This window comes from Rousettus aegyptiacus, unplaced genomic scaffold (genome assembly GCF_014176215.1).
Source record: "Rousettus aegyptiacus isolate mRouAeg1 unplaced genomic scaffold, mRouAeg1.p scaffold_m13_p_11, whole genome shotgun sequence".
Lineage (NCBI taxonomy): Eukaryota > Metazoa > Chordata > Mammalia > Chiroptera > Pteropodidae > Rousettus > Rousettus aegyptiacus.
The window spans coordinates 90,666,835-90,674,244 of record NW_023416286.1 but is presented as its reverse complement, the minus strand read 5'-3'; the positions used below and the strand labels follow the sequence as shown (position 1 = coordinate 90,674,244).

The window sequence follows — 7,410 nt, the reverse complement described above, 5'->3', positions numbered from 1 at the left end:
TCCAGTAAAGATATAAGAAAGAGCTCTCGGCCTTTATGGGGTATTTCAAATGAAAGCCAAGGGCAAGGCTCCAGGTCTTTGCCTTTCATCCCCAAAGGTTGGTGAATTTTTGGAGCCTGTTTGGAAGCCTTCATTGGGGTGATCTAGAGACTGCAAGAAAACATATCAAGTACCTTCTGCATCAAGAAGGCCAGTCAAGATGTTGTGGGGGACACATGAAAATTCGCAAGACAAAGGTCCTGTGCCCCAAGATCTCATGAGGATGACAGAGTCGTAATCATCTCCACGGGAAGGCAAAATGGGCAGCAGACGTTGAGACCTCGAGTTAGTGGGGAAAGAATTCTGTTTGAAGGGATGGAAGACAAGTCTTTGAGGAGGTTTGAACTGGGCTTGCCAAGTGAGGAGGCTGTGAACAGGTAGATCAGGGAAAGAAGGATGTTTCAGATCAATGCCAACACCTAGACCAAGAGCCCAAGCATGAGAGGTTACACTCCGAATCCTGGATGAGGGGGCGGACCAGCCCGAGGGGGAGCCCAGCGTGGGTCTGTGTGTGTGGGTCTGTGTGCGTGGGTCTGTGTGCGTGCATACCTTCGGGCACCCGTGTGTGGAGATGAAAAGTGTGAGTGCTCCAATGAGGGCTTTAAAGACAGCTGCACTGAGGGTTAGAATTTCAACATGGGAATTTTGAGGGTGCACAAACTCGACATGTAATACTCAGTTTCCTTACTTGTGAGACGTCGCTAGTAATATCACCTACCCATTGTGAGTGGTATGAGAAGTCAGCAGCTCGGGCTTCTGGCTTGTTTTTAACAGTGCGTGGCACATAGTAGGTGGCTCAGTAGATAATAGCCAGCGTTCCACAAAGCAGACGGTCCTCTGTCCCTGTCCGTCTGTCCTATGACTCCCAAAGGAAAGCTAGGCTAACTGACGCCTGAGCAAACCATTAACATCCCCCGACAGCTCATCACGAAGGTGGTCACTTTTCACAGCTTTGAACGAATATATTCTTCCCTGAGCAAAGTTTCCTATTATAACATTAAAAAAAGAAAGAAAAAGGAAGCAGGCAGTCCTCTCAGATTTCGCGAGCAGTAGAGAGAGGAGATAGAGAGCGGAGCGAGATGTCGAGAGAGAGCAGAGTAAGAGAAGAAGAGCAATGAGATCGAGAGTATCTCTATCTCTCTAGCATATACTCGCTCTCTTCTCTCTCTCTCTCTCTCTCTCTCTCTCTCTCCCTCTCTCTCTCTCTCCCCTCTCTCCTCTCTCTCCTCTCTCTCAGAAAACATAGCCCTGCGTGTCCTTCCCGCGCGAGGAGCTTGTGTGACGGAGGCCAGCCGCCTTCGTCCCCCACCGCTGGAAGCGAACGCCGGGACCGCCCTGGGAAACAGACGTCTGCTGCCAGTGCCGAGTCAGCAGCAAGCGTGCAAGGATGGTGATTTGTGGGAGGCACGAAGAGTGGCTATTATTTTAGAAGAAATTCTCATAGAAAGAATGCTGGCTTCAAAGTAAATAAATGGCCTCATGGAAGCTGAATAGCATTGTAACACAAGTCGCATCGGAGCGCTAGGCTCTGCCCACCGACCACGCACGAGACCCGGCTGTCACCGCGGCGCTCTCGGTGCTTCTGAGAGTCACGCGATGATAACTGCGGTGGAACGGAGCGCTTCTACAAGCACAGTGAACGTCGGTGGTGGTGCCCAGTGTAGAATGTTGGGCATGGCATACCGCTAAGTCTATGGATGGGTCAGATACACAAACCCGTTTTGTTGATTGTTTTTTTTTTTTTTTACATGTTAACGTCTCCCAAATTGGAAGGTCTGTTGAGACGGACGTGATAGAAAGCACCGTGTCATAGTTCGATGGGCAGCACGTTTTTCTTCATGGTACATAAACATTGCCGGGCTAACAACGGCGACACGGGTACGAAGAAATATGTCTCCTTGTATTTCTCCTCCTCGGCCTATACTGTGGCACAAGTAAGGACATCCTCAAGACACGAATGTAAAAACCCAAAACGGACACAGAGAGACGAGCGAGCTAGGCGACGCCACACCGCCAACGAGCGCTGAGCCATCGAGACGGGAAAACGGCGCAGCGTCTCTAACGGGCCGGGCCGCCGAAGGGCGCGAGCCGCTCGCCGGAGGAACAGCGTGTCGTGCCGAGCGCGTTAGCATCTTCGGCGCCATGACGGAGCCCGGGAATCGGAGAAGACAAGGATGCTGAGGCGAGGCGAGCAGGACGTGGAGCACAGAAGAAGCCCGAGGAGCAGAGGCCATTGCTGGGGACCAGGGCCTCGAAGCGGAGTCCGAGCCCAGCCCTTCCGCCGTGTAAATATAACGTCCCCAGCTAGACTGGTAGCGCCACATCCGGATTGCAGCTCCGCGAAGGGGCACGTGCATCTTCGGTTCCTTACACCCCGAAGAGCTGGGCATCCGATTCGCGCGCGCTTAACGAACATCTCCTTTCTTAAGAAAAACTGTCGAATGCATTCCTGTTATGATGTCCAGCATAAGCTGGTGGAGGAGGAAAAGAAGGTGGATAAACTTTCGTATCCAGGCTCCGGGAACATTCTCCCAGCAGAACGAAGGCCTCCAGGGCTAAGGAAAGAACATTCGAACAGGTTCGCACGAATCGGGAGCCGCCGGCACCTGTACGTACGGATGCTCCCCCTCCGGGAGTGACGCTTCATTGACGCCTCCTAGATCTCTCTGCTGAAGGAACTCTACGTTACACCGGGTTAGACTATAACATTTTCGGTGACACAGCTTTTGTCCCTGTCTGACAGCAACTGTCTAACAATGTCAGGCAGACATGAATCTATTAAAGGTCAGAAAGGAAGCAAGCGTGTGTTAAAACAGAGAAAGGGCTGAACAGGTTCACTGCGTGGCCCAAGGGAGTCCACACTTTGCATTCGTCTTTCCCGGTTATGAATACACGTGAAAAATAGCAATCACTTAAGAAGGCGTCTCAGAGACAGCCGGAGGAGGACGATAAGATTGGAGACGTATTTTAAAATAAGATAACGGTAGCTTGTTTGCCACCACTCTTTCTCCCTTAATCACATTTTCTCCGTCCTCCTTCCCGCCCAGCTCTGTGCCCTGTTGTTTGCCACTCACACGGATGAACCAGTTTTTACTGGGACCATTCCGCGCCAAGCGCTCTGCTGGGCTCTAGGACTATGACGCGGAGGTGTGTGGGGAGGGGGACGGTCTCCGCCCTCAGACAGCTTAAAGCAACAACCAGGACGGTGACCCGATTCCCTCTCAAGCTCTTCTGGGAGTTTTCTCAGTGAGCGTTTCTGCCTGAGTTTGTCAAGCAAACAAGAACGTGGCCCGAGGTGTTCATGACAGAATGACTCGTAAGACGGAATTTCCAGCTGAGAAGAACACCTCCCACCCCCGCCCGGGGCCTTCGGTGTTTGGTTACCGTCCACTGTGATGCGACAACAAATGTGGACAGTGCCCGATAACCGACAGAGATCGTTATTCCCGTACGAGGATTAGGAGCTCTCTCACCAGCACTGACTCCTCAAGATTGGAAGAGGTATCCTGCCTTCATTATTCCTCGGCACCGAACACTCTCTGAAGCTTTCGTCTGGAAATAAAGAGTGCATTTAGACAGCCCAAAGGGACTGAGATGGAAGAAACACAAGATGGACACCGGGAAGGCTTGTTCACGGTGGGACCACGCGGAGGAGATGGATCGAAGTCGCACCCGAGGCGTGAGGTCCTGAATCGGTAGCAATCTAGCACGCGGGGGACAGTTTTCCGGACACGGTTCCATCCTGTGAATTCCATGTATCTGTCGTCTTGAGAAATGCGATTTGCGATGAGGAGGAAAGACCAGGATAAGCCGTCTATTATTTTATAGGCCATTACAGACTTGGGATAGAACCACAAACCAGAATCGGAGGAGCCAGACAAGGTCACGACCCATCAGCCGCACCACTATCAGCCATTATCATTGACTATACTTTCTCTCGCCTACTGCCACAAGCCCTGCCACAGCAGACTTTGCCTGAAAAATCACGCTGTGACTTAGATTTTCTTTTTTTTTTTGCCATTGTGTGATTTTCTTTTTACTTTTTTTTTTTTTTTTTTTTTTTATCATCAGATACACAGGCTATAGAGCCCCGGGCAGCATTACGGCTGAGATGTGTTTGGAAGGCGCATAGCTCCTCTTTGCTTTGAAGAAAAGACTGGGCCTTTTTTCCTCACCTCCAAGGGGTCCCACAAAGAAAGCTTTGGGTGGCATCTTTCCAGCAACTTGATATCCCTTCAAAAGACTCCTTCGCCCGCAGAAAGGGAGGGAGGGATAATGGTAGGTTGCTGGAAAGGGACAGCTACAGATGGGGCTGAGCAGACTCACGCGGACTTGGTCCATTAAAAGCAAAAAGAGAGGAAGGCCAAGAAAGAAGCCGAAGAGAGGGAGGAGGAAGGAAGTCAGTACTAGTCTCCTACGTCATACAAGCCAGAGGAGAGGGACAGCAACCAGGTAAAAACCCTCTGGTGTGAAATCGCAACCGAGGAGGGCTGGCGAGGAGCCCCTCGTACTGATACGAGTGGCAGGAGGAGCCTGATTCCTCCTGAGCAGGCAGAGAAGGCTCTTCCCAAGGAAGCGATGCTCAAGCTGTTAGAGGAATGTGATGCTTGGACCAGAAGGGTATGTGGGGGAGAGGATCTCAGGCAGAGGAGCGGCATGTGCAAAGGCCCTGTGCTGGACGCATCACAGCCCACCCGAAGGAGGAAAGAAGAGCAGAGTTGCTGGAGCCCGGAGGACGAAGGGGTGAATGGGGGCAAGGAGTCTTCACAGGAGCGTGGGCACGCAGGGCCGGACAGATGGCGAAAGATTTTCTCTTCATCCTATGAAAATGGGAAAGCCCAAAGCATTTAAGCACAGAGCAGACATTTTTTAAATGTGTGGAGTCTAATTCTGGGATGGTAGAAGAGGGATACAAGAGACCAGTTAGGACAAGAGCTTCAGCAGCTGTCCAGGCCAGACAGGGCTGTAACTGAGACGAAGGTATTAGAGACAGAGAGGAGAGAGCAGTTCTGGGAGGGGAGGAGAGGAAGAAGGTGGTTAGAGAGAGAGGGAGAGAGAGAGATCCTTGCTCAGTGGAAGGTTTCGATCTGGTTTGGTCTAGACCAGTGGTTCTCGACTCGGGGTATATCGTGCCCCCCAGGGAACACTGGGCAATGTCTGGAAACATTTCGGGTTATTATACCTGGAGTGGTGATGCTACTAACATCTCGTGGGTGGAGTCCAGGGATGCTGCTAAACATCCCGCAGTTCACAGGGCAGCCCTACAACAAGGGGTTATTCGGCACATAATATCATTACTACACTAAATTGCCAAAGTTTAGAAACCCTAGTCTAGGTCGACCTCGTTGCTTTTCAGCCCCGTGGAAGGTTGACAGATCCCTACCCTCATGTCACCCGATGAGCCACTGAGTCATAGAACGAGCACCGTCCATAGGAAAGCATCAAGAAGGACCAATGGGGGCCGCTCAGCCTCCTCCAAGCTGCCAACTCTGGACAAGAAAGCACTTTGCTACAGGCGGGCGCGTCCGGCGCCACCCTCCTTCCCCTCCTCCCTTTCCCGGCCCCACGCATCTGTCCTCGCCTGGGAGTCTGGGAGGGCTGGGGAGCCTTGCCCTGCCCTCTGCGCCCAGGTGCCTCTCTCTCACCTAACTCCTGGGCAGGTTGCGTCGTCTTGGCTTCTGCCGCCACAGTGGGTGGCTAACGAATGTTGCCATCTTCGGTTGGGAGGCACGAGAGGCCTTCAGGGTCCAAGCAAAGGGATTTCTGATGAGCAGAGGTTGGGGAGAAACACTGACTACTTTGCATAATTATCCCAATACATTACTTCTAATAAAACCACAGTTCTCCTTTGTTCGCTGGCTCCACAGTACCTGGCAGTACCTTACACTACCCCTGGGAATCGAGCCGAAGACCGGACCCCACATCCTTGGTGCTTCTACAATTTTCCCTTTTGCTCTTTCTTTACCTCCTCATTAGCAGACACTCACCTCTCCTGTTGGCTCTCAGAAAATCTAAATCTCAGACAGCTGTAGGGTTAGTTAAGCTCCCTCCCAAAGGATTAGTTAAGCCTTCTCCTAAAAGGTGAGTCATGACCCCGAGGCAGGACACCCTCACTAATATTCCTCTTCTGCGGACTTCTCTTCTCAGTCTCATAGAGGGGATTGCCTGGCTCACCTGTTTCTGTTTGAAGAGACGAAATCGCAGCCTCTTCTTCTCACAGCTTGTGAAACACCCATGACCTCACAAGGCAGATCAGACCTTGGAGGAAAGAGCAGATGAACAAGCAAGCAAAAATGAGTAAGGGTAAGTGATTGTCAAAACACCCACAGTAAAGAAGAAATATGGTAGCCATGTTGTGTCTGTGGATATAAATTTTCTACATTTGCTTGTGGAGAAAACACCATCCCGTAATAATGGTCTGCACTATAGAAACTAAAATCACTTGGTATTTGATCGCATCCCAGGCAGAGCTCACTTCTTTTCCAAAGCCCACCTTGCTCTCGTATTATCATTGTTCACCCTCCTGAAAGAACGGGAAAGCACCTTTGTAAGAAAAGTGACTCTGGCACGTTTATTGGTGACAGTCTTCCACATGAAAAAGCTAGAAAACAAGAAGCCTTTGATTTTTAGATCGATTGATTATCTGCCCTAATGTAATGGGCAGAAGATTCGCTTTCCTCCAAGATGTTTCAGAGAAACATCTGATAGTGTTTCCTTTTAGACCCTCAGGAAACCAATGATTCACGTTCACCTCACTGTTGTAATGATTATGACAAAGAGGTGAGTTACACCGACATTCCCAGCAGAGGCACCGAGCAAAACAAAGACTGTTTTTACTTGTGTGGTTTCCAAATACGAACACAGACTGAAAGAAATATGGATGGTATGTGCTGATAGCTAAAGTCATTTCTGCATGTCCCACGCACAGCTTCGGGGCAGGAGGAGATGGATCCAGGTGTGGACTAGGGGCCCATCTCACAGACAGGCCGCTGCCTGTATTAAGTGATTTCAAGGTCAAGCCCTCTGTACCCTCAACAGGCTCTCTGACAGTGTTCAGAGATGTTCATGTTGCCCACTTTTTAAAGTTGAGACCTGATTAAAATGCAAATGCTAACAAGAAAGTTAAGATGGTGAGTCGTTATGGGAATCAATACTGTGTGAGTTGGGGTTCTTTAGAGAAATAGAATGAATAAGATGTGTAAATACACACACACACATACATACACATACATATATATATACACACATACATATACACATATATATGACATACACACACAGATTTATTTTAAGGAATTGATACATAGTTGTGGCTGCTGGCAAGTCTAAAATCTGTCGGAGAGGCCGGCAGGTGGAAAGTCTGTCAGGAGT

At 50.2% G+C, this 7,410-nt stretch overlaps 1 long non-coding RNA gene across 1 annotated transcript; it reads right to left on the bottom strand.

Annotated features, from left to right (window-relative positions):
- Positions 1 to 3,586: 3,586 nt before the first annotated feature.
- Positions 3,587 to 6,346, bottom strand: LOC107517456. Its single transcript, XR_001598524.2, has 3 exons — positions 6,214 to 6,346; positions 5,685 to 5,802; positions 3,587 to 3,805 (listed from the first exon to the last, which is right to left on the bottom strand). It is a non-coding gene; the product is annotated as an uncharacterized LOC107517456 (long non-coding RNA).
- Positions 6,347 to 7,410: the final 1,064 nt, after the last annotated feature.